This window comes from Mesoplodon mirus (assembly GCF_964341445.2).
Source record: "Mesoplodon mirus genome assembly, chromosome: X".
Lineage (NCBI taxonomy): Eukaryota > Metazoa > Chordata > Mammalia > Artiodactyla > Ziphiidae > Mesoplodon > Mesoplodon mirus.
Genome location: NC_138981.1, coordinates 70,108,769 through 70,133,538, shown reverse-complemented (window position 1 = coordinate 70,133,538; position 24,770 = coordinate 70,108,769).

The following is a 24,770-nucleotide window of genomic DNA, read 5'->3' as shown; positions in this document are numbered from 1 at the left end:
AATTAATTTCTTCTGGAATAAGCTATAACAGACATTCACCAGTTTCTTGTAGAAAATATTAGTTTGAAAAATTTAGTGTTATTTTTTGATGAAAATTGGCATGAAGTTTTTAAGTAATCCCTAAAAATCTTAATGGTTCCTAACATAAGGGTAGAAGGAATTTTTTTTTTTTTTTATGTAGGACATCAGAGAAATGTCAGACTAGGAACACCCAGGCCTTTATTGCCACATGGAAACATTAAAAAAACACTAAAGGCTAGCTAAACTAATTTAATAAGAGTTCTGGAAAACAGTTAGAGTCTAGAATAATCAAGTGAATGTCTAAATAAGAAATAGCCACATTCAAAACTGTAGGAAATTTGGAGGAAATTTTAATTTACCTTTGCCTCATATCTCACTGATGTAGCGTGGTCTTGGTCTGGAGAAGGCAGCAACCCAGTTCCAAATTCATTCACTCCCTCAAACATGAGGGATCACAGCATACCTTATTTTCAAAGTTCTACCTGATCTGGGGGACTGCTTGAAAAACTAGTCTCCGTATTCACTAAAGGAAAGATCAGGGGATGAAAGTGGTATAACTTAGATTTCAGGTTGTGAAAAGTGGCAGAAAGCAAGTGGACACTGCTAATAAAATCTTTAAGGGGTGTAAAGACTTACAGAGTACTGTGCCAAAATATTATTAGTAGAGACAAACAATAGAACTTCTAAGCTCCCGAGGAAAAGCTGGGGTGAGACTTTGGGAAATTAAGAAATACAAAACAGCCATGTATATAGGGGAATTGCAAGAGCCACTCTCAGGCATGCAGAAACACACACAGGTGCAGGTAACACATGTTCAGAAAAGACACGAAATAAACTTAAGGCTTCACAACAGATCGATCTCAAGGCTTAAATAATATGTAGCTAATAATCAGAGAACTGTCCTTGCACAAAGCTGATATAACAATCCTGGAAGTGTTCATTTTTCAGATGCCCAATAAAAAGTACAAGGCAAACAAAGAAACAGGAAATCGTGGCCCACTCAAAGGAAGAAAATAAATTGGCAGAAACAATTGCTGAGGAATCACAAACACCAGACTTACTGAAAATATATTTTATTATTAGTTAATTAATTTTTATTGAAGTATAGTTGATTTACAATATATTAATTTTGTGTGTACAACGTAGTGTTTCAATATTTTTATAAATTGTACTCCATATAATGTTGTTATAAAATATTGGATACATTTTCAGTGCTATACAAAATATCCTTCTAGCTTATTTATTTTATATATAGTAGTTTGTACCTCGTAATCCCCTACCTCTATCTTGTCCCTCTTCCTTCTTTCCCCCAAATGGTAAACACTAGTTTGATCTCTGTATTTATGAGACTGTTTCTATTTTGTTATATTCTTTTATTTTATTTTTTAGATTTCACATATAAATGATAACATATGGTGTTTGTCTTTCTATATCTAAGTAATTTCACTAAGCATTGTATCCTCCATGTCCACTCATGCTGTTACACATGAAAAAAATTCATTTTTTAAGGCTGAATAGAGCCCCAGAGGAAGATGGCGGAAGAGTAAGACGTGGAGATCACCTTCCTCCCCACAGATACATCAGAAATTCATCTACACGTGGAACAGCTCCTACAGAACACCTGCTGAACGCTGACAGAAGACCTCAGAACCACCAAAAGGCAAGAAACTCCCCACATACCTGGGTAGGGCAAAAGAAAAAAAGAATAAACAGAGACAATAGGATAGGGACGGGACCTGCACCGGTGGGAGGGAGCCGTGAAGGAGGGAAGGTTTCTACACACTACAAGCCCCTTCGCGGGTGGAGACTGCAGATGGCGGAGGGGGAAAGCTTCAGAGTAGCAGAGGAGAGCACAGCAACAGGGGTGTGGAGGGCAAAGAAGAGAGATTCTGGCACAGAGGATCGGTGCCCTCAGGCACACACCAGCCCGAGAGGCTTGTCTGCTCAGCCACCGTGGCGGGCGGGGCTGGGAGCTGAGGCTCGGGTATCGGCTTTCAGTCGGAGCGCAGGGAGAGGACTGGGGCTGGCGGCAGGAAGAGAGCCTGAAGGGGTTAGTGCACCACGGCTAGCCCGGAGGGAGTCCGGGGAAAGGGTCTGGAGCTGCTGAAGAGGCAAGAGACATTTTCCCCTTTTGTTTCCTGGTGCGCGAGGAGAGGGAATTAAGAAGGCTGCTTGGGGAAGCGCCGGAGACATGCGCGAGCTGCGGGTAAGGCGCGGACCTCAGAGACGGGCGTGGGACGCTGGGGCTGCTGCTGCCGCCGCTGCCGCCGCCGCCGCGAGGCCTGTGTGCGAGCACGGGTCACTGTGCACCCCGCCACTGCCGGGGTCCCGGGACCCGGGGACGGCTTTCCTGGGAAAGCGCACGGAGCGCCATGGGCTGCTGCAACGTCACGCCGGCCTCTGCCGCCGCAGGCCCGCCCCACACTGCCCGCCCCTCCCTCCCCTCTGCCTGAGTGAGCCAGAGCCCCCGAATCAGAGGCTCCTTTAAACCCGTCCTGTCTGAGCAAAGAACGGATGCCCTCCGGCGACCTACGCACAGAGGCGGGGCCAGGTCCAAGGCTGAGACCCGGGAGCTGTGAGAGCAGAGACAGGGAAATCTCTCTGTGCAGCCTCAGAGGCAGCGGATTAAAGCTCCATGGTCCATTTGATGTGCCCTGTGTCTGTGGAGTGCATGAATGGACAGCGAATCATCCCAAATTGAGGAAGTGGACTTTGAGGACAAGATTTAAGACTTTCCCCCCTTTTCCTCTTTTTAAAACGAATTATCCCAAATTAAGGAGGTGGACTTAGAGAGCAAGATTTCAGACTTCTCGCCCTTTTCCTCTTTTTACAACGAATTATCCCAAATTGAGGAGGTGGGCTTGGAGAGCAAGAATTTTGATTTTTCCCCCTGCTCTCTTTTTGTGAATCTGTATGTGTAATCTTCTGTGTAAGATTCTCTCTGTATAGCTTTGCTTCCACCATATGTCCCAGGGTTCTATCGGTCCGTTTTTTTTTCAATAATTACTTTTTAATTTTAATAACGCTACTATATTTCATACTTTATTCTATTTTACTTTACCTGCTCTTTCTTTTTTTCCTACCTTCCCTTCCTCCCTCCCTCCCTCTGCTCCTCCTTTCCTTCTTTCTTTTTCTTTCCTCCCTCCCTCCCTCCCACCCTTCTTCTTTCCACTTTCTTGTTCTTTCCTTCCTCCCTCCCTCCCATCTTTCTTTCTTTCTTTCCTTCCTCCCTCCCTCCCTCCCTTCTTCCATTCACTCTTCCTTTTGCTTTCATTCCTCCCTCCCTCCCTCCTTTCTTTCCTTCTTTCTTTCCATCCTTCCTCCCTCCCTCCCTCCTTTCTTCCTTCCTTCCTTCCTTCCTTCCTTTCTTCCCTTCTTCCTTTCTTTCCCGCTCTCTTTCTTTCTTCTACTAATTCTTTCTTTCTACCTTTTCTCCCTGTTATTCTGAGCCAGGTGGATGAAAGGCTCTTGGTGCTACAGCCAGGAGTCAGTGCTGTGCCTCTGAAGTGGGAGAGCCAACTTCAGGACACGGGTCCACAAGAGACCCCCCAGCTCCACATAATATCAAGCAGCGAAAATCTCCCAGAGATCTCCATCTCAACACCAGCACCAAGATTCAGTCAACGACCAGCAAGCTACAGTGCTGGTCACCCTATGCCAAGCAAGTAGCAAGGCAGAAACACAATGCCACCCATTAGCAGAGAGGCTACTTGAAACCATAATAAGGCCATAGGCACCCCAAAACACACCACCAGACGTGGACCTGTCCACCAGAAAGACAAGATCGAGCCTCAACCACCAGAAAACAGGCATTAGTCCCCCCCACCAGGAAGCCTACACAACCTACTGAAACAACCTTAGCCACTGGGGAAAGACACCAAAAACAACGGGAACTACGAATCTGCAGCCTGCAAAAAGGAGACCCCAAACACAGTAACATAAGCAAAATGAGAAGACAGAAAAACACACAGCAGGTGAAGGAGCAAGATAAAAACCTACCAGACCTAACAAATGAAGAGGTAATAGGCAGTCTACCTGAAAAAGAATTCAGAATAATGATAGTAAAGCTGATCCAAGATTCTATTTCCAAGATCCATAATCTTGGAAATAGAATAGACAAAATGCAAGAAACAGTTAACAAGGACCTAGAAGAACTAAAGATGAATCAAGCATCGATTAAAAACACAATAAATGAAATGAAAAATACTCTAGATGGGATCAATAGCAGAATAACTGAGGCAGAAGAACGGATAAGTGAGGTGGAAGATAAAATAGTGGAAATAACTGATGCAGAGCAAAATAAAGAAAAAAGAATGAAAAGAACAGAGGACAGTCTCAGAGACCTCTGGGACAACATTAAATGCACCAACATTCGAATTATAGGGGTTCCAGAAGAAGAAGAGAAAAAGAAAGGGACTGAGAAAATATTTGAAGAGATGATAGTTGAAAACTTCCCTAATATGGGAAAGGAAATAGTCAATCAAGTCCAGGAGGCACAGAGAGTCCCATACAGAATAAATCCAAGGAGAAATATGCCAAGATGCATATTAATCAAACTGTTAAAAATTAAACACAAAGAAATCATATTAAAAGCAGCAAGGCAGGGCTTCCCTGGTGGCGCAGTGGTTGAGAGTCCGCCTGCCAATGCAGGGGACACGGGTTCGTGCCCTGATCCCGGAAGATCCCACGTGCCGCGGAGTGGCTGGGCCCGTGAGCCATGGCCGCGAATCCTGTGTGTCCGGAGCCTGTGCTCTGCAACGGGAGAGGCCACAGCAGTGAGAGGCCCGCGTACAGCAAAAAAAAAAAAAAAAAAAAAAAAAGCAGCAAGGCAAAAACAACAAATAACACACAAGGGAATCCCCATCAGGTTAACAGCTGATCTCTCAGAAGAAACTCTACAAGCCAGAAGGCAGTGGCAGGACATAATTAAAGTGATGAAGGAGAGAAACCTGCAACCAAGATTACTCTACCAAGCAAGGATCTCATTCAGATTTGATGGAGAAATTAAAACATTTACAGACAAGCAAAAGCTGAGAGAGTTCAGCACCACCAAACCAGCTTTACAACGAATGCTAAAGGAACTTCTCTAGGCAAGAAACACAACAGAAGGAATATACCTACAATAACGAACCCAAAGCAATTAAGGAAATGGGAATAGGAACATACATATCAATAATTACCTTAAATGTAAATGGACTAAATGCTCCCACCAAAAGACACAGATTGGCTGAATGGATACAAAAACAAGACCCATATATATGCTGTCTACAAGAGACCCACTTCTGACCTAGAGACGCATACAGACTGAAAGTAAGGGGATGGAAAAACATATTCCATGCAAATGGAAATCAAAAGAAAGCTGGAGTAGCAATTCTTATATCAGACAAAATAGACTTTAAAATAAAGACTATTAGAAGAGACAAAGAAGGACACTACATAATGATAAAGGGATCGATCCAAGAAGAAGATATAACAATTGTAAATATTTATGCACCCAACATAGGAGCACCTCAATACATAAGGCAAATACTAACAGCCATAAAAGGAGAAATCGACAGTAACAGAATCATAGTAGGGGACTTTAACACCCCACTTTCACCAATGGACAGATCATCCAAAATGAAAATAAATAAGGAAACACAAGCTTTAAATGATACATTAAACAAGATGGACTTAGTTGATATTTATAGGACATTCCATCCAAAAACAACAGAATACACATTTTTCTCAGGTGCTCATGGAACATTCTCCAGGATAGATCATATCTTGGGTCACAAATCAAGCCTTGGTAAATTTAAGAAAATTGAATTTGTATCAAGTATCTTTTCTGACCACAATGCTATGAGACTAGACATTAAGTACAGGAAAAGAGCTGTAAAAAATACAAACACATGGAGGCTAAACAATACACTACTCAATAACGAAGTGATAACTGAAGAAATCTAAGAGGAAATTAAAAAATACGTAGAAACAAATGAAAATGGAGACACGACGACCCAAAACCTATGGGGCGCAGCAAAAGCAGTTCTAAGGGGGAAGTTTATAGCAATACAATCCCACCTTAAGAAACAGGAAACATTTCGAGTAAACAACCTGACCATGCACCTAAAGCAATTAGAGAAAGAAGAACAAATAACCCCCAAAGTTAGCAGAAGGAAAGAAAACATAAAGATCAGATCAGAAATAAAAGAAAAAGAAATGAAGGAAACGATAGCAAAGATCAATAAAACTAAAAGCTGGTTCTTTGAGAAGATAAACAAAATTGACAAACCATTAGCCAGACTCATCAAGAAAAAAAGGGAGAAGACTCAAATCAATAGAATTAGAAATGAAAAAGGAGAAGTAACAACTGACACTGCAGAAATACAAAAGATCATGAGAGATTACTATAAGCAACACTATGCCAATAACATGGACAACCTGGAAGAAATGGACAAATTCTTAGAAATGCACAACCTGCCAAGACTGAATCAGGAAGAAATAGAAAATATGAACAGACCAATCACAAGCACTGAAATTGAAACAGTGATTAAAAATCTTCCATCAAACAAAAGCCCAGGACCAGATGGCTTCACAGGCGAATTCTATGAAATATTTAGAGAAGCGCTAACACCCATCCTTCTCAAACTCTTCCAAACAATATCAGAGGAAGGAACACTCCCAAACTCATTCTACGAGGCCACCATCACCGTGATACCAAAACCAGGCAAGGGTGTCACAAAGAAAGAAAACTACAGGCCAATATCACTGATGAACATACATGCAAAAATCCTCAACAAAATACTAGCAAACAGAATCCAACAGCACATTAAAAGGATCATACACCATGATCAAGTGGGGTTTATTCCAGGAATGCAAGGATTCTTCAATATACGCAAATCAATCAATGTGATACACCATATTAACAAGTTGAAGGAGAAAAACCATGTGATCATCTCAATAGATGCAGAGAAAGCTTTCGACAAAATTCAACACCCATTTATGATAAAAACCCTGCAGAAAGTAGGCATAGAGGGAACTTTCCTCAACATAGTAAAGGCCATATATGACAAACCCACAGCCAACATTGTCCTCAATGTTGAAAAACTGAAACCATTTCCACTAAGATCAGAAACAAGACAAGGCTGCCCACTCTCACCACTCTTATTCAACATAGTTTTGGAAGTTTTAGCCACAGCAATCAGAGAAGAAAAGAAAATAAAAGGAATCCAAATTGGAAAAGAAGAATTAAAGCTGTCACTGTTTGCAGATGACATGATACTATACATAGAGAATCCTAAAGATGCTACCGAAAAACTACTAGAGCTAATCAATGAATTTGGTAAAGTAGCAGGATACAAAATTAATGCACAGAAATCTCTGGCATTCCTGTCCACTAATGATGAAAAATCTGAAAATGAAATCAATAAAACACTCCCATTTACCATTGCAACAAAAAGAATAAAATATCTAGGAATAAACCTACCTATGGAGACAAAAGACCTGTATGCAGAAAATTATAAGACACTGATGAAAGAAATTAAAAATGATACAAATAGATGGAGAGATATACCATGTTCTTGGATAGGAAGAATCAACATTGTGAAAATGACTCTACTACCCAAAGCAATCTACAGATTCAATGCAATCCCTATCAAACTACCACTGTCATTTTTCACAGAACTAGAACAAAAAATTTCAAAATTTGTTTGGAAAAACAAAAGACCCCGAATAGCCAAAGCAATCTTGAGAACGAAAAACGGAGCTGGAGGAATCAGGCTCCTTGACTTCAGACTATACTACAAGGCTACAGTAATTAAGGCAGTGTGGTACTGGCATAAAAACAGAACGATAGATCAGTGGATCAGGATAGAAAGCCCAGAGATAAACCCATGCACATATGGCCAACTTATCTTTGATAAAGGAGGCAGGAATGTACAGTGGAGAAAGGACAGCCTCTTCAATAAGTGGTGCTGGGAAAACTGGACAGGGACATGCAAAAGTTTGAGATTAGATCATTCCCTAACACCATACACAAAAATAAGCTCAAAATGGATTAAAGACCTAAATGTAAGGCCGGAAACTATCAAACTCTTAGAGGAAAACATAGGTAGAACACTGTATGACATAAATCACAGCAAGATCCTTTTGGACCCACCTCCTAGAGAAATGGAAATAAAAACAAAGATAAACAAATGAGACCTAATGAAACTTCAAAGCTTTTGCACAGCAAAGGAAACCATAAACAAGACCAAAAGACAACCCTCAGAATGGGAGAAAATATTTGCAAATGAAGCAACGGACAAAGGATTAATCTCCAAAATTTATAAACAGCCCATTCAGCTCAATAGCAAAAAAACAAACAACCCAATCCAAAAATGGGCAGAAGACTTATATAGGCATTTCTCCAAAGAAGATATACAGACTGCCAACAAACACATGAAAGAATGCTCAACATCATTAATCATTAGAGAAATGCAAATCAAAACTACAATGAGATATCATCTCACACCAGTCAGAATGGCCATCATCAAGAAATCTAGAAACAATAAATGCTGGAGAGGGTGTGGAGAAAAGGGAACACTCTTGCACTGCTGGTGGGAATGTGAATTGGTACAGCCACTATGGAGAACAGTATGGATGTTCCTTAAAAAACTACAAATAGAACTACCATATGACCCAGCAATCCCACTACTAGGCATATACCCTGAGAAAACCATAATTCAAAAAGAGACATGTACCAAAATGTTCATTGCAGCTCTATTCACAATAGCCTGGAGCTGGAAACAACCTAAGTGTCCATCATCTGATTAATGGATAAAGAAGATGTGGCACATATATACAATGGAATATTACTCAGCCATAAAAAGAAACGAAACTGAGCTATTTGTAATGAGATTGATAGACCTAGAGTCTGTCATACAGAGTGAAGTAAGTCAGAAAGAGAAAGACAAATACCGTATGCTAACACATATATATGGAATTAAAAAAACATGTCATGAAGAACCTAGGGGTAAAACGGGAATAAAGACACAGACCTACTTGAGAATGGACTTGAGTATATGGGGTGGGGGAAGGGTAAGCTGTGACAAAGCGAAAGAGAGGCATGGACATATATACACTACCAAACGTAAGGTAGATAGATAGTGGGAAGCAGCCGCAGAGCACAGGGAGATCAGGTTGGTGCTTTGTGACAGCCTGGAGGGTTGGGATGGGGAGGGTCGGAGGGAGGGAGATGCATGAGGGAAGGGATGTGGGAACAGATGTATATGTATGACTGATTCACTTTGTTATAAAACAGAAACTAATAAAAAAAAAGAGGACATAACAATCCTAACTATGTATGAATCTAATAGGACAGCTTCAAAGTACATGTAGGAAAAACTGTTAGAACTGAAAGGAGGAATGGATAAATCCAAAATTATAATTGCGTATTTTAATATCCCTCTCTCAAGAATTGCCAGAACAAGCAGTCATAAAAGCAGTAAGAATATAATCAATTTGAATAACAGTATTAATTGCCCTAATTGATAACTGTAGAACATTCCAATCAATAACAGCAGAAGACACATTTTTTCAGCACATATAGAACATTCACTCAGACACACCTATTCTGGGCCATAAAACAAGTCTCAATAAATTGGAACAAGATATAGAATTCAAAAATTATTAAAGATATGATAATATTTAGTGGTAATATCTACAGAGTCTAATAATTATATTTGATTTTTAAGTACTTTTCAAGTCTGAATTATTTTAAAAATGAAGTCCAAACAAAAGTAATATATTTTAAGAAAAATAGATATATTATGAGCCACATGTAAGATTTGGTTGTTTAATGCTTGCATTTCAAGAGTTCTCAAGATTTCCAGTATAATAAATTTTCTTTGTAAAATAATTATTGTGATACTATCACATATTTGTAACACTTATTGTTCTATATTTGATTGGGCAAAGGTTTAAAATTTAAGCATTGTAATTCTTTTTAGCATGGATAAGAGACTGAATTATGCAAATGTTCATCCATATTTAATAAATGACTAAACTCACACTAAAAAAAAAGGCTGAATAATATTCCATTGTATATGTATACAACTTCTTCTTTAATCTGTTGAAAAACACTTAAGTTGCATCCATATATTAGCAATTGTATATAATGCTGCTATAAACATCAGGGTGTACTTATCTTCTCTAATTATTGTATTAGTTTTCTTTGAATATATAGCAAGGGGTGAAATTGCTGGATCATGTGTAGTTTTGTTTTTTTGTTTTTTGAGGAACCTCCATACTATTGTCCACAGTGGCTACACCAATTTACTTTATCACTGATAGTGTACAAGGGTTCCCTTTTCTCTACATTCTTGTCAGGAATTTTTATTTGTGATCTTTTTGATGGCAACCGTTCTGACAGGTATGATGTGATATCTCATTGTTGTTTTCATATGCATTTCTCTATTGATTAGTGATGTTGAGCATTTTTTCATTTGCCTGTTGGCCATCTGTGTGTCCTTTTCGGGAAAAAAGTCTATTCAAGACTTCTGCTCATTTTTTAATTGGGTATTTTCTTTTATATTGAGTTGATGAGCTGCTTGTATATTTTGGATATTAAAAACCATATTGCACATATCATTTACTAATATTTTCTCCCATTCAGTAGGTTGTTGTCTCATTCTATCAATGGTTTCCCTTGCTGTGTAAAAGCTTTTAAGTTTAATAAGGTCTAATATGTTTATGTTTGCCTTTTCTTTCCTTTGCCTTAGGAGACAGATCCAAAATAATATTGCTGCAATTTATGTCAAAGAGTGTCTGCCTATGTTTTCCCTAGGAGTTTTATGGTTTCCAATCTTACATTTAGGTCTTTAATTTTCTATATATATATAATATATAGTATATGGTGTGAGAAAATATTCTACTTTCGTTCTCTTATATGTAGCTATCCAGTTTTCCCAGGTCCACTTATTGAAGAAACTATTTTTTCCATTGTATCTTCTTGCTTACTTTGTCATAGATTAATTGATCATAAGTGCGTGAGTTTATTTCTGAGTTCTCCATTCTGTTCCATTGACCTATGTATCTGTTTTTGTGCCAGTACCATGTTGTTTAGATTACTATAACTTTGTTGTATAGTCTGAAGTCAGGGGGCATGATACCTCTAGCTTTATTCTTTATTTCTCAAGATTACTTTGGCTATTTGGGATATTTTGTGGTTCCAAAAAGTTTTAGGATTATTTGTTCCAATTTTGTAAAACAGTCATGAGCATTTTGGTAGGGATTACATTAAATCTGTAGAGTTTTCTGTGTGATATGGATATTTCTACAATAATAATTCTTCTAATCTATGAACATAGTATATTTTTTTCATTTTGCTGTATCATTTCCAATTACTTTCATCAATATTTTATAGTTTCCAGAGTATAGGTCTTTCACATCCTTAGTTAAGCTTATTCCTAGATATTTTTTTCTTTCTGATTTAATTTTAAATGAGATTATTTTCATTCTTTCACTCTGATAATGAATTATAATTGTATAGAAGAGCAACAGATCTCTGTATATTAATACTGTGTCCTTCAACTTTACTGAGTTCATTTATTAGATCTAATAGTTTTTCTGGGAGATGGCAAGGTTCTCTCTATATAGTATTATGTCATCTGAAAATGGTAACAGTTTTACTTCTTCCCTTCCAATTTGGATACATTTTATTATTTTTTTTCTTGTCTGATTGTTATGGCTAGGATTTCCAACACTATGTTAAACAGAAGTGGCAAGAGTAGACATCCCTGTCTTGCTCCTGTTCTTAAAGGAGTTGCTTTCAGCTCTTCACAGTTGAATATGATGTTAGCTGTGGGCTTGTCATATTTGAACTTTATTATGTTGAGATATGTTCCCTCTATACCAACACTGATTAGAGTTTTTATTATGATCAGGTGTTGAATTTTGTCAAATGATTTTCTGCATCTATTGAGATGAACATGTGATATTTAGCCTTCCTTTTCATAATGTGATATATCACCTTGATTGATTTGTGGATATTGAACCATCCTGGTATCCTTGAAGTAAATTCTACTTAATTATTGTGTATGATCCTTTTAATATATTGTTGAATTTGGTTTGGTAAAATTTTGTTGAGGATTTTTGCATCTATGTTCATCAGAGATACTGGCCTGTAATTTTCTTTTTTTGTAGTGTCTTTTTTTCTAGTTTGGTATCAGACCAGTGATGACTTCATAAAATAAGTTTGGTAGTGTTCCTTTCTCTTCAATTATTTGGAATAGTTTGAGAAGATAGGTATTAGTTTTTCTTTATATGTTTGTTAGCGTTCCCCTGTGAAGCTGTCTGGTCCTTGACTTTTGTTTCCTGGGAGTATTTTTGTATTACAAAATCAATTTCACTACTAGTGATCAGTCTGTTTAGATTGTCTTTCTTCCTTATTCAATATTGTCAGGTTGTATGTTACTGACATTTGTCCATTTCTTCTAGTTTGTCCAATTTGTTGGCATATAACTGTTCATAGCATTCTCTTATAACTTTTTTTTTTTTTTTTTTTTGCTGTACGCGGGCCTCTCACTGCTGTGGCCTCTCCCGTTGCGGAGCACAGGCTCCGGACACACAGGCTCCACGGCCATGGCTCGCGGGCCCAGCCGCTCCGCGGCATGTGGGATCTTCCGGGATCGGGGCACGAACCCGTGTCCCCTGCATCGGCAGGCGGACTCTCAACCACTGCGCCACCAGGGAAGCCCCTCTTATAACTTTTTGTTTCTCTGTGGTAACAGTTGTTATTTCTCCTCTTTTATTTCTTATTTTGTTTAAGTCTTCTCTTCTGTTTGATGAGCCTGGATAAATTTGTTTATCAAATTTGTTTATCTTTTCAAAAAAACAGTTTTTGGTTTAATTGTTTCCAGTTTCTCTATATATTTTATTTATTTTCTTTATGAACTTTATTATTTCCTTCCTTCTGCTGAGTATGGGCTTTGTTTTTTCCTTTTTCCACTTCCTTTTGATGCTAGGTTAGGTTGTTTATTTGAGATTTTTCTAGTTTCTTGAAGAAGGCCTGTATCACTATAAGCTATTATTTTATAATTGTTTTTGTTGTTATCACATAGATTTTGGTGTGTTGGGTTTACATTTCCATTTGTCTGGAGGTATTTTCTGATTTCCTCATTGATTTCTTCATTGAACCATTAGTTTTTTAGTAGAATGTTGTTTAGTGTCCACATGATTCTGCTTTTCCCATTTTTCTTCTTGTAATTGATTTCTAGTTTCATACCTTTGTGGTCAGAAACAAATGCTTGATATAACTTCTGTTCTCCTAAATTTGTTGAGATCTGTTTTGTGGCCTAGCATGTGATCTATCCTGGAGAATGTTCCATGTGCACTTGAAAAGAATATGTATTCTGATGTTTTTGGATGGACTATCCTGTAGATCTGTATTAACTTTAACTGATCTATGGTGTCACGGCCACTGTTTCCTTATTGATGTTCTGTCTGATTATCTGTCCAGTGATGTAGGTGGGGTATTAAAATCCCTTACTATTATTGTAATATTGTTAATTTCTGCCTCTGCCTATTAATATAGGTTTTATATACTTAAAGTCTGTATTGTGTGCATATATGTTAACAAGTGTAATATATTCTCCTTGTATTGATAATTTTATCACTGTATAATGCCCTTCTTGGTCTTTTGTTATAGACTTTGCCTTAAAGCCTATTTCATCTGATATGAATATTGCTAACCCCAGTCTCTGGTCATTTCCATTTCACTTTTAGTTTCTGTGTGTCTTTAGGTCTGAAATATGTATTTTGTAAGCAGCATATTATTTTTATCCAATCATCCACCCTATGTCATTTGGTTGGAACATTTAGTCCATTGATATATAAAGTAATTATTGACAGGTATATACTTATTGCCTTTTTGTTAATTGTTATCTGGTTGTTTTTGTAGTTCTTCTTTGTTCTTTTCTTTTTCTTTTAGTTTCTTCCTTTGTGGTTTGATGATTTTCTTTACGAGTATGCTGTGTTCCTTTCTGTCTAGTTTTTGTGTATCTATTACAGAATTTTGATTTGTGTTTATCATGAAGTTCATATATGTTGAGCTATAACTATATCTACTTGTTTTAAACTGACAACCATTCATGTTCAAACACATTCTGAAAGATCCACCTTTTTTTATCTCCCGCATGTTTTATGTTTTTGATTTTATATTTTACATCTTCATGTTTATCTCTTTACTGTTTATTGTAGTTATAGTTGATTTCACATTTTTTTTGTTTTTTAATCTTAATAATAATTTAAGTGCTTGATCTACAGCCATTACAATATATTTGTCATTATTAGTGAGATTCTTTCCTTTCCTATACATTCTTACTTCTTGTTATATCCTTTTCTTTTCCACTTAGAGAAGTCATAGTAACACTTCTTGTAGTGTCAGTTTAGTTTTGTTGAATCTTTTAGTTTTTGCTTCTCTGAGAAGTTCTTTATCTCTTCTTCAGTGCTTCATGATAACCTTACTAGGTAGAGTATTTTACATTGTAAAGTTTTTTTTCCCCTTTAAGCACTTTAAATAGTTCATTTCACTCCTTCTTGGTCTGCAAAGGTTTTGCAGAAAAATCAACTGATAGCTTTATGGGGTTCCCTTGTATGTGAATATTTGTTTTTTCTCCTGATGCCTTTAAAATTCTCTATCTTTAACTTCACTGTTTTAATTATGATCTGTCTTGGAGTATGTCTTTTTAAGTTCATCTCCTTTGGAAATCTCTGTGCTTTCTCTACCTGGAAATGTGTTTCTTTCTTTAGCTTTGGGAATTTTTCATCCATAATTTCATCCACTTTTGACCACGTTCTCTCCCTTCTTCTTCTGGGATCCCTTTAATGCAGATGTTGGTATGCTTGATGTTGACCCAGAGGTCCCTCAAACAGGCCTAATTTAGTAATTTTGTTTTTCTTCTGGTTGTTCCGATTGGGTGATATTCATTACTGTATCTTCCAGATCACTTATGCATTCCCCTGTATCACCTAGTTTGCTGTTAATTCCTTCTAGTGTGTTTTTCATTTCAGTTATTTGATTCTTTATCTCTTACTGGTTCTTTTATATATTTTTTAGTTTCTTGTTACAATTCTCACTGTGTAAATCTTTTTTTGTTTTTCCTGGTTCAGTTAGTATTATTATTACTAATGCTTGGAACCCTTTATCTAGTAAATTATTTATCTCTGTTTCATTAGTTGTTTTTTTCAAGAGATTTTTCTTGTTCTTTTTTTTGAAACAAATCCCATGTTTTTTTCCTTTTGTTTAACTTTTTCTGTATCTATGAAATTAGGTGTAACAGTTACCTATTCTGGTCTTGAAGGTATGTCTTTCTGTTGGAGCATCCTTATGCAGTCTGCATTTGCCCAGTGACTTTGGTGGGATAGATGAATCTGAAGTGAGTGTGAGTCATGTCTTCCCCCAGAGTGTGCTGGCAGCTATTTCCTAGGTGGGAGATGAGGCTGCACATGGAGGGGCTAAAGCCAGAGCCAGATGTGAGCTGTGTCTTCTCCTATGCTAGGTGGCCATCATCATCCTAGCAGGCTTGAGTTGTATTCAAAGTTCTAGAGCAAAAGACCAGGTTTGGGTCTGAGTTGGTTCCATTCCTTTTAAGTGTATGCTCTCTCTGCTCTTGGTATTAGCACATTTACCTCCATGGGGAGCAACACTGATGCAAGGGATGCTGGATTAGGCACCCAGTTCAGAATGCAGTGCATGCTGGGACAGTCCCAACATGCTAGACAAAGCTTCAGACACCTCCCAATCCACCTCCCTTATGAACACCAGCAAAGGCCACGCTTGTCCTATTCAAATGCAGGGCTGGGTCCAAGTCAGCTTTTTCCCCACCATGTGTACACTATCCTCCGCAATTGTAGCCTCTTCCTTAGTGGAGAGCTGTGCCTGAGTAAGAGTGGTTGGGACAGTCCCATGCAGGGATGATCATGTGAAACTGGCCGGATTCCCAGGAAGTTTCTACCTTCTTCCTGTGCCTTTTTCCAAGGAGTAAGCAAGCATGTGTGTATGTTCTTCATGAGTGGAGTCTCAGTTTCTTACATCACTCCTGTAAATCCCACTGGTTTTCAAACTAGCTTATGAGACTCTTCCTCCTGGGGTTGGGCCTCAGGATTGGGGAGCAACAATATGTGGCTGAAACTTCATGCTACTGGTGAGGATCTCTGAGCCCATGATATCTCCATCATCTTCTGTGTTTCCTGCATGGGGCACAGGTCTCAATCTGATCACATCTCCTCCCTTCCTACTCAACTCTATGTGGACTTTTCTTTACAGCCTTGGTTGCTGAAGAGTATTTCTGCCACTCTCTATTTTGTTTTCAGTAAGAATTGCTCCACATATAGATGCATTTTTTGATGTGTTCATGGAGGGAGGTGAGATCAGTGTCCTCCTACTTCAATATTATTATCTCAGGTTTGCACCTATTTTGCCCCCACATCCATCTCCACTTTGGCAACCTTTGGTTCTCTATACCAGTGAGTTGGTTTTCATTTAGTTTTGTTTGTTTCTTTAGCTTTTTAGATTTCACATATAAGTGAGACAATAATATGGTGTTTGTTTCTTTTTCTCTGTCTGATTTATTTCACTTAAGATAATACCCACTAGATCCATCCACGTTGTGGAAAATGGCAAGATTTTATAATGGCAGAGTAATAACTAATATTCCATTTATATACACTGTATTATATATATCAATTTTTCTGTCAATGGATATTTAGGTTTTCCATATCTTGGCTATTGTAAAATATGTTGCAAAAACTTTGGTGTACATACATAATTTTAAATTACTGTTTTTGTTTTCTTCAGGTAAATACCCAGAAATTAAATTGCTCGTTCATATGGTAGTTCTATTTTTTTTTATTTGAGGAAACTCCATATAGTTTTCTGTAGTGATTACACTGATTTACAATCCCACCAACAGTGCACAATGATTCTTTTTTCTCCTCATACTTGTCAGCACTTGTAATTTGTTTTCTATTGGATGAAAGCCATCTTGTCAGGTGTGAGGTTGTATCTCATTGTGGGTTTGATTTGTATTTCCCTAATGAATAATGACATTGAGAATATTTTCATGTGTCTGTTGGTGATATGTATATCTTCTTTATAAAAATGTCTATTCAGGTCCTTTGTCCATTTTTAAACTGGATTTTGTTTCTTCATTTGTTTTGGTGTTTAGTTCTATGAGTACATTATATATTTTTATATTAAACTCTTATTGGATATATTGTTTAAAATATCTTATCACATTTAATAGACTGCCTTTTCATTTTGTTGATAGCTTCCTTTGCTGTACAAATCTTTTTAGTTTGAGATAGTCCTATTTGTTTATTTTTGCTTTTGTTCCCCTAGTGTAACAGATATATTAAAAAAAAATAGTCCTGGAACAGATGTCAGAGAGCCTATATTTTCTTCTCAGAAATTTATGGATTCATATCTTACATTTAAGACTTTAATCCATTTTGAATTTCTCTTTTTATATGGTGTGAGAAATTAATCATTTTCATTCTTAGCATGTAGTTATTAAGTTTTCCAAAACTAACTTAAGATGCTTCTTTCCCCATTGTATATTTTTACCTCCTTTGCCATAGATTAATTGATCATAAAAGGGTGGGTTTATTTCTGGGCTCTATATTCTTTTCTATTGATTTCTGCTGCTTTTTTTGCCAGTAAAAATCTTTTATGATTACTGTAGTTTTGTAGTATAGTTTGACAGCAGGGACTGTGATGCCTCCAACTTTGTTCTTTTCTCAAGGTTGCTTTGGCCTGGAGAACTTATTGTATGCCACTTATTAAAATATTCTCTTCATTGGATTGCTTCTTAGTATGTCCAGATTATAAATCTTTGAAGATTAAGCCCAGATGTATCTGGACCATCATGACTTTACCAAAACAATATTACTTTGTGTAAATTCTTAATATCCAATTGGCCACATTATTAGAATGTAAAATTAATTAAGCTAAAAACAAAGAATAACTAGTACATTTGGTTACTAAGTGTATATTGGTAGAGCACTTAAATATATAAAGAAAATATTTACATACATAAAGGGAGATATTGAAAGCAATACAATAATAGTAGGAGAGATAAATATATTGTACTGCTTGCTTTCATTTTATTTTTATTTTTGGCTGTGCCACACTACATGCAGGATCTTAGTTCTCCAACCAGAGATTGAAACTGTGCCCCCTGCAATGGAAGTGTAGAGTATTAACCATTGGACCGCCAGGGAAGTCCCAGTTGGGGATTTTAATACCTCACTGACATCTTTGGATAGATCTTCAGACAAAAAATTCATCAAGATGGGTTCTCACTCTCTCTTGCAAGAGCACTGGAATCACAACGAATTGATGAACAATCATCAAGAAGAAGACAGTGAAACTCACCAAAAAAGATACCCCGCATACAAAGACAAAGGAGAAGCCACAGTGACATGGTAGGTGGGGTGCAGTCATGATAAAATAAAATCCCATAACTGCTGGGTGGGTGACACACAAGCTGGAGAACATACAATAGAAGTCCACCCACTGGAGTGAAGGTTCTGAACTCCATGTCAGGCTTCCCATCCTGGGCCTCCAGCAATGGGAGGAGGAATCCCCAGAGAATCAAACTTTGAAGGCCAGCGGGATTTGATTGCAAGATTTCCACAGGACTAGGGGAAAAAGTGACTCCACACTTGGAGGGCACACACAAAGTAGTGTGCATGCCAGGACCAAGGGGGAAGGAGCAGTGACCCCATAGGACACTGAACCAGACCTACCTGCTAGTATTGGAGGGTGCCCTGTGTGGGGCACTCTTGTTGTGGCTCACCATAGGGACAAGGGCATCAGCAGCAGAACTCCTCTGAAATACTCAGTGGTGTGAGCCATCACAAAGCCTACCATTAGACCCACTAAAGAGCCTGTAGTCTCCAATGCTGGTTGACTCAGGCCAAACAACTAACAGGGAGGAAACTCAGCCCCACCCATCAGCATACAAGTGGATTAAAGTTTTACTGAACTCTGCCCACCAGAGCAACATGCAGCTCTACTCACCACCAGCCCCTCCTATCAGGAAGATTTCACAAGCCTCTTAGATAGCCTAATCCACCAAAGAGCAGACAGCAGAAGCAAGAAGGACTAAAATCCTTCAGCCTTTGGAACGAAAACCACAATAACAGAAAGACAGACAAAATGAAAAGGCAGAATCCTATGTCCTAGATGAAGGAACAAGATAAAGCACCAGAAAAACAACTAAATGAAGTGGAGGTAAGCAACCTTCCAGAAAAAGAATTCAGAATGATAGTGAAGATGACCCAGGACCTCAGAAAAAGAATGGAGGCAAGGACCAAGAAGATGCAAGAACTGTTAAACAAAGACCTAGCAGAATTAAAGAACAAACAAACAGAGATGAACAATACAATAACTGAAATGAAAAATACACTAGAAGGAATCAATAGCAGAATAACTGAGGCAGAGAACGGATAAGTGACCTGGAAGACAGAATGGTGGAAACCACTGCCATGGAACAGATTAAAGAAAAAAGAGTGAAAATAAATGAAGACAGCCTAAGAGACCCGTGGGACAACATTAAATGCACTAACATTCACATTATAGTGGTCCTGGAAGGAGAAGAGAGAGAGAAAGGACCTGAGAAAATATTTGAAGAGATTATAGTCAAAAACATCCCTACCATGGGAAAGGAAATAGCCACCGAAGTTCAGGAAGCGCAGAGAGTCCCAGGCAGGATAAACCCAAGGAGAAATACTCTGAGATGCATAGTAATCAAATTGACAAAAAAATAAGGCAAAGAAAAATTATTAAACACAACAAGAGAAAAATGACAAACAACATACAAGGGAACCCCCATCAGGTTAACAGCAGATTTGTCAGCAGAAACTCTGCAAGCCAGAAGGGAGTGGCAGGGCATATTTAAAGTGATGAAAGGGAAGAATATGCAACCAAGAATATGCTACCCAGCAAGGATTTGATTCAGCTTTGATGGAGAAATCTAAACCTTTATACACAAGTAAAAGCTAAGTGAATTCAGCATGACCAAACCAGCTCTACAACAAATGCTAAAGGAACTTCTCTAAGTGGGAAATAAAAGAGAAGAAAAGGACCTACAAAAACAAACCCAAAACAATTATGAAAATGGTAATAAGAACATACATGTTGATAATTACCTTAAATGAGAATGGATTAAATGCTCCAACCAAAAGACACAGACTGTCTGAATGGATACAAAAGTAAAACCTGTATATATGCTGTCTACAGGAGACCCACTTCAGACCTAGGGAGACATACAGGCTAAAAGTGAGGGGAAGGAAAAAGATATTCCATGATATTGGAAATCAAAAGAAAGCTGGAGTAGCAATACTCGTATCAGAAAAAAAAAAACTTTAAAATAAAGAATATTATGAGAGACAGGGAAGGACACTACATAATGATCAAGGGATCAATCCAAGAAGATATAACAATTGTAAATATCTATGCACGCAATATAGGAGCACTTCAATACATAAAGAAAATGCCAACAGCTATAAAACAGGAAATCAACAGTAATGCAATAATAGTGGGGGACTTTAACACCTCACTTACACCAATGGAAAGATCATCCAGACAGAAAATTAACAAAGAAACACAAGCTTTAAATGACACAATAGACCAGATAGATTTAATTGATACTTATAGGACATTCCATCCAAAAACATCAGATTACTCTTTCTTCTAAAGTGCACACGGTACTTTCTCCAGGTTATATCACACCTTGGGCCACAAATCAAGCCTCAGTAAATTTAAGATAATTGAAATCATATCAAGTATCTTTTGTGACCACAATGCTATGAGATTAGAAATCGATTACAGGAAAAATAAAACTGTAAAAAACACAAACACATGGATGCTAAACAATACGGTATTAAATAACCAAGAAACCACTGAAGAAAGCAAACGGGAAATCAAAAATACCTAGAGACAAATGACAATGAAAACACGATGATCCAAAACCAATGGGATGCAGCAAAAGCATTTCTAAGAGGGAAGTTTATGCAATGCAATCCTACCTCAAGGAACAAGAAAAATCTCAAATATACAACCCAAATTTACACCTAAAGGAACTAGAGAAAGAAGAACAAACAAAACCCAAACTTAGTAGTAGGAAGGAAATCATAAAGATTAGAGCAGAAGTAAATTAAATAGAAACAACCAAAACAATAGCAAAGACCAATAAAACAAACAGCTGGTTCTTTGAGTTGATAAACTTTTAGCCAGACTCATCAAGAAAAAGAGGGAGAGGACTCAAGTCAATAAAATTAGAAATGAAAAAGAAGAAGTTACAATGGACACCAGAGAAATACAAAGCATCATAAGAGAGTATTACAAGCAACTATATGCCAATAAAATGGACAACATGGAAATAATGGACAAATTCTTAGAAAGGTATAAACTTCCAAGATGGAACCAGACAGAAATAGAAATAACATGACTAGAAATCAATTATAAGAATACAACCAGAAAAAAACACAAATGTGTAGAGATTAAACAGCATGCTACTAAACAACCAATAGACCAATGAAGAAATCAGAAGGGAAATTTAAAAAAAAATATCTTGAGACAAATAAAAATGGAAATACATCATTTCAATATCCATGAGATGTAGCAAAAGCAATTCTAAGAGGGAAGTTTATAGTGATACCGGCCTACCTCAAAAACAAGAAATGTCTTAAATAAGCAATCTAAGTTTTTATTTAAAGGAGCTAGTAAAAGATGAACAAATTAAGCCCAAAGTTAGTAGAAGGTAGAAAATAATAAAGAGCTAAGTGGAAATATATGTAACACAGACAAAAAAAGAACAATGGAAAATGAAAATAAAACTATAAGTTGGTTCTTTGAAGAGATAAACAAAATTAATAATCCTTTAGCTAGACACCACGAAGAAAAGAAAGCTCCTTTCAGCAATTCTTGTAATGTAGGTCTAGTAGTGATTAATTCTCTCAGATTTGTTTCTGTAGAATTCTATTTCTCCTTCACTTTTGAAGGATAACTTTGCTATATAGAGTGTTATTGGTAGCCATTTTTTTTTCTTTTTGCACTTTGAATATATCATGCCACTATCTTCTGATTTGTAAGGTTCCTGTTGAGAAATGCAATACTAAGTGTAATGAGGTTCCTTTGTAAGTCGAAATTTTTTCTCTTGCTGCCTTTAGGCTTATATTTTGTCTTTGATTTTTGAAAATGTATTATAATTCTTGGAGCAGATCATTTTAGATTCAAATAATGGTATGAGCTATAAGCTTCATGAGCTGGGATGGCCAAGTCTCTCCCCAGGTTTGGGAAATTCTCAGCAACTGTTTTATTTAAATAAGCTCTTGACTGTTTATCCTTCTGTTCTCCTTCTGCAAATCCAAACATTCTGTAATTGGCTTTTATTTTTTCATCTTTATTGGACTATATTTTCTTTACAATGGTGTGTTGGTTTCTGCTGTACAACAAAGTAAATCAGCTACATGTATACATATATTCTCAAATATCCTCCCTCTTGAGCCTCCCTCCCAAATGCCCTATACCACCCATCTAGGTCGTCACAGAGCATCGAGCTGATCTCCCTGTGCTATGGAGCAGCTTCCCACTACCCATCCATTTTATATTTGGTAGTGTATATAGGTCTCTCACTTTGCCCCAGCTTCCTCTTCTTCCCCGTGTCCTCAAGTCCATGCTCTGTGTCAGCATCTTTATTCCTGTCTTGCCAATAGGTTCATCAGTAACTTGTTTTTTATTAATTTATTTATTTATTTTAGATTCTATATATAAGCATTAGCATATGGTATTTGTTTTTCTCTTTCTGACTTACTTCAATCTATATAACAGACACTAGGTCCAGCGACCTAACTACAAATAACTCAATTTCATTTCTTTTTATGACTAATATTCCATTGTATATATGTGCCACACCTTCTTTATCCATTCATCTGCCCTTGGACATTTTGTTTGTATCCATGTCCTGGCTATTGCAAAGAGTGCTGCAATGAACATTGTGGTACATGTCTCTTCTTGAATTATGGTTTTCTCAGGGTATATGCCAACTAGTGGGACTGCTGGGTCATATGGTAGTTCTTTATTAAGGAAGCTCCATAGTGTTCTCTTTTGTGGCTGGATCAATTTATATCCCCACCAACACTGCAGGAGGGTTCCGTTTTCTCCACAACCTCTCCAGCATTTATTGTTTGTAGATTTTTTGAGGATGGCCATTTGACCAGTGTGAGGTAATACCTCACTGCAGTTTTGATTTACACTTCTCTAATGATTAGTGATGTTGAGGATCTTTTCATGTGTATGTTGGCAATCTGTATGTCTTCTTTGGGAAATATCTATTTAGGTCTTCCACCCATTTTTGGATTGGATTTTTTGTTTCTTTGATATTGAGCTGCACGAGATGCTTGTATATTTTAGAGATTAATCCTTTGTCAGTTGTTTCATTTGCAAGTATTTTCTCCCTTTCTGAGAGTTGTCTTTTCATCTTGTTTATGATTTCCTTTGCTGTGAAAAAGCTTTTAAGTTTCATTAGGTCCCATTTGTTTATTTTTATTTTTATTTCCATTACTCTAGGAGGTGGGTTAAAAAGGATCTTGCTGTGATTTAATTCATAGAGTGTTCTACCCATGTTTTCCTTGAAGAGTTTTATAGTGTCTGGCCTTACATTTAGGTCTTTAATCCATTTTGAGTTTATTTTTGTGTATGCTGATAGGAAGTGTTCTAATTTCATTCTTTTACATAGAGCTGTCCAGTTTTCCCGGCACCACTTATTGAAGAGCCTGTGTTTTCTGCATTTTATATTCTTGCCTCCTTTATCATGTTAGTTGACCATAGGTGTGTGGTTTTCTCTCTGGGCTTTCTATCCTGTTCCATTGATCTATGTTTCTGTTTTGGGGCCAATTCCATACAGTCTTGATTACTATAGTTTTGTAGTATACTCTGAAGTCAGGGAGCCTGATTCCCCCAGATCTGTTTTTCTTTCTCAAGGTTGCTTTTGTTACTCACGGTCTTTTGTGTCTCCATAAAAATTTTAAGAATATTTGTTCAAGCTCTGTAAAAAATGCCATTGGTAATTTGATAGGGATTGCACTGAATCTGTAAATTGTTTTGGGTAATATAGTAATTTTCACAATGTTTATTCTTCCAATCCAAGAACATGGTATATCTCTCCATCTGTTTTATCACCCTTGATTTCTTTCATCAGTGTCTTAGAGTTTTGTGCATATAGGTATTTTGCCTCCTTAGGTAGGTTTATTCCTACTTATATTGTTCTTTTTGTTGCAATGGTAAATGGGTGTGTTTCCTTAATTTCTCCTTCTGATTTTTCATTGTTACTGTATAGTAATGCTAGCGATTTCTGTGCATAAATTTTGTATCCTGCTACTTTACCAAATTCATTGATTAGCTCTAGTAGTTTTCTGGTGGTATCTTTATTATTTTTTGTGTATAGTATCATATCATCTGCAAACAGTTTCAATTTTACTTATTCTTTTCCATTTTGGATTACTTTTATTTTTTTTTTCTTCTATGATTACCATGGCTACAACTTCTAAGACTAAGTTGAATAATAGTTGTGCGAGTGGTCAGCTTAGTCTTGTTCTTGATCTTAGTGGAATGCTTTCAGTTTTCCACAGGGTGATAATGGCCTCATAGAATGAGTTTTGGAGTGTTCCTCCCTGTTGTATATTTTGGAAGATTTTGAGATATACTGGTGTTAGTTCTTCTCTAA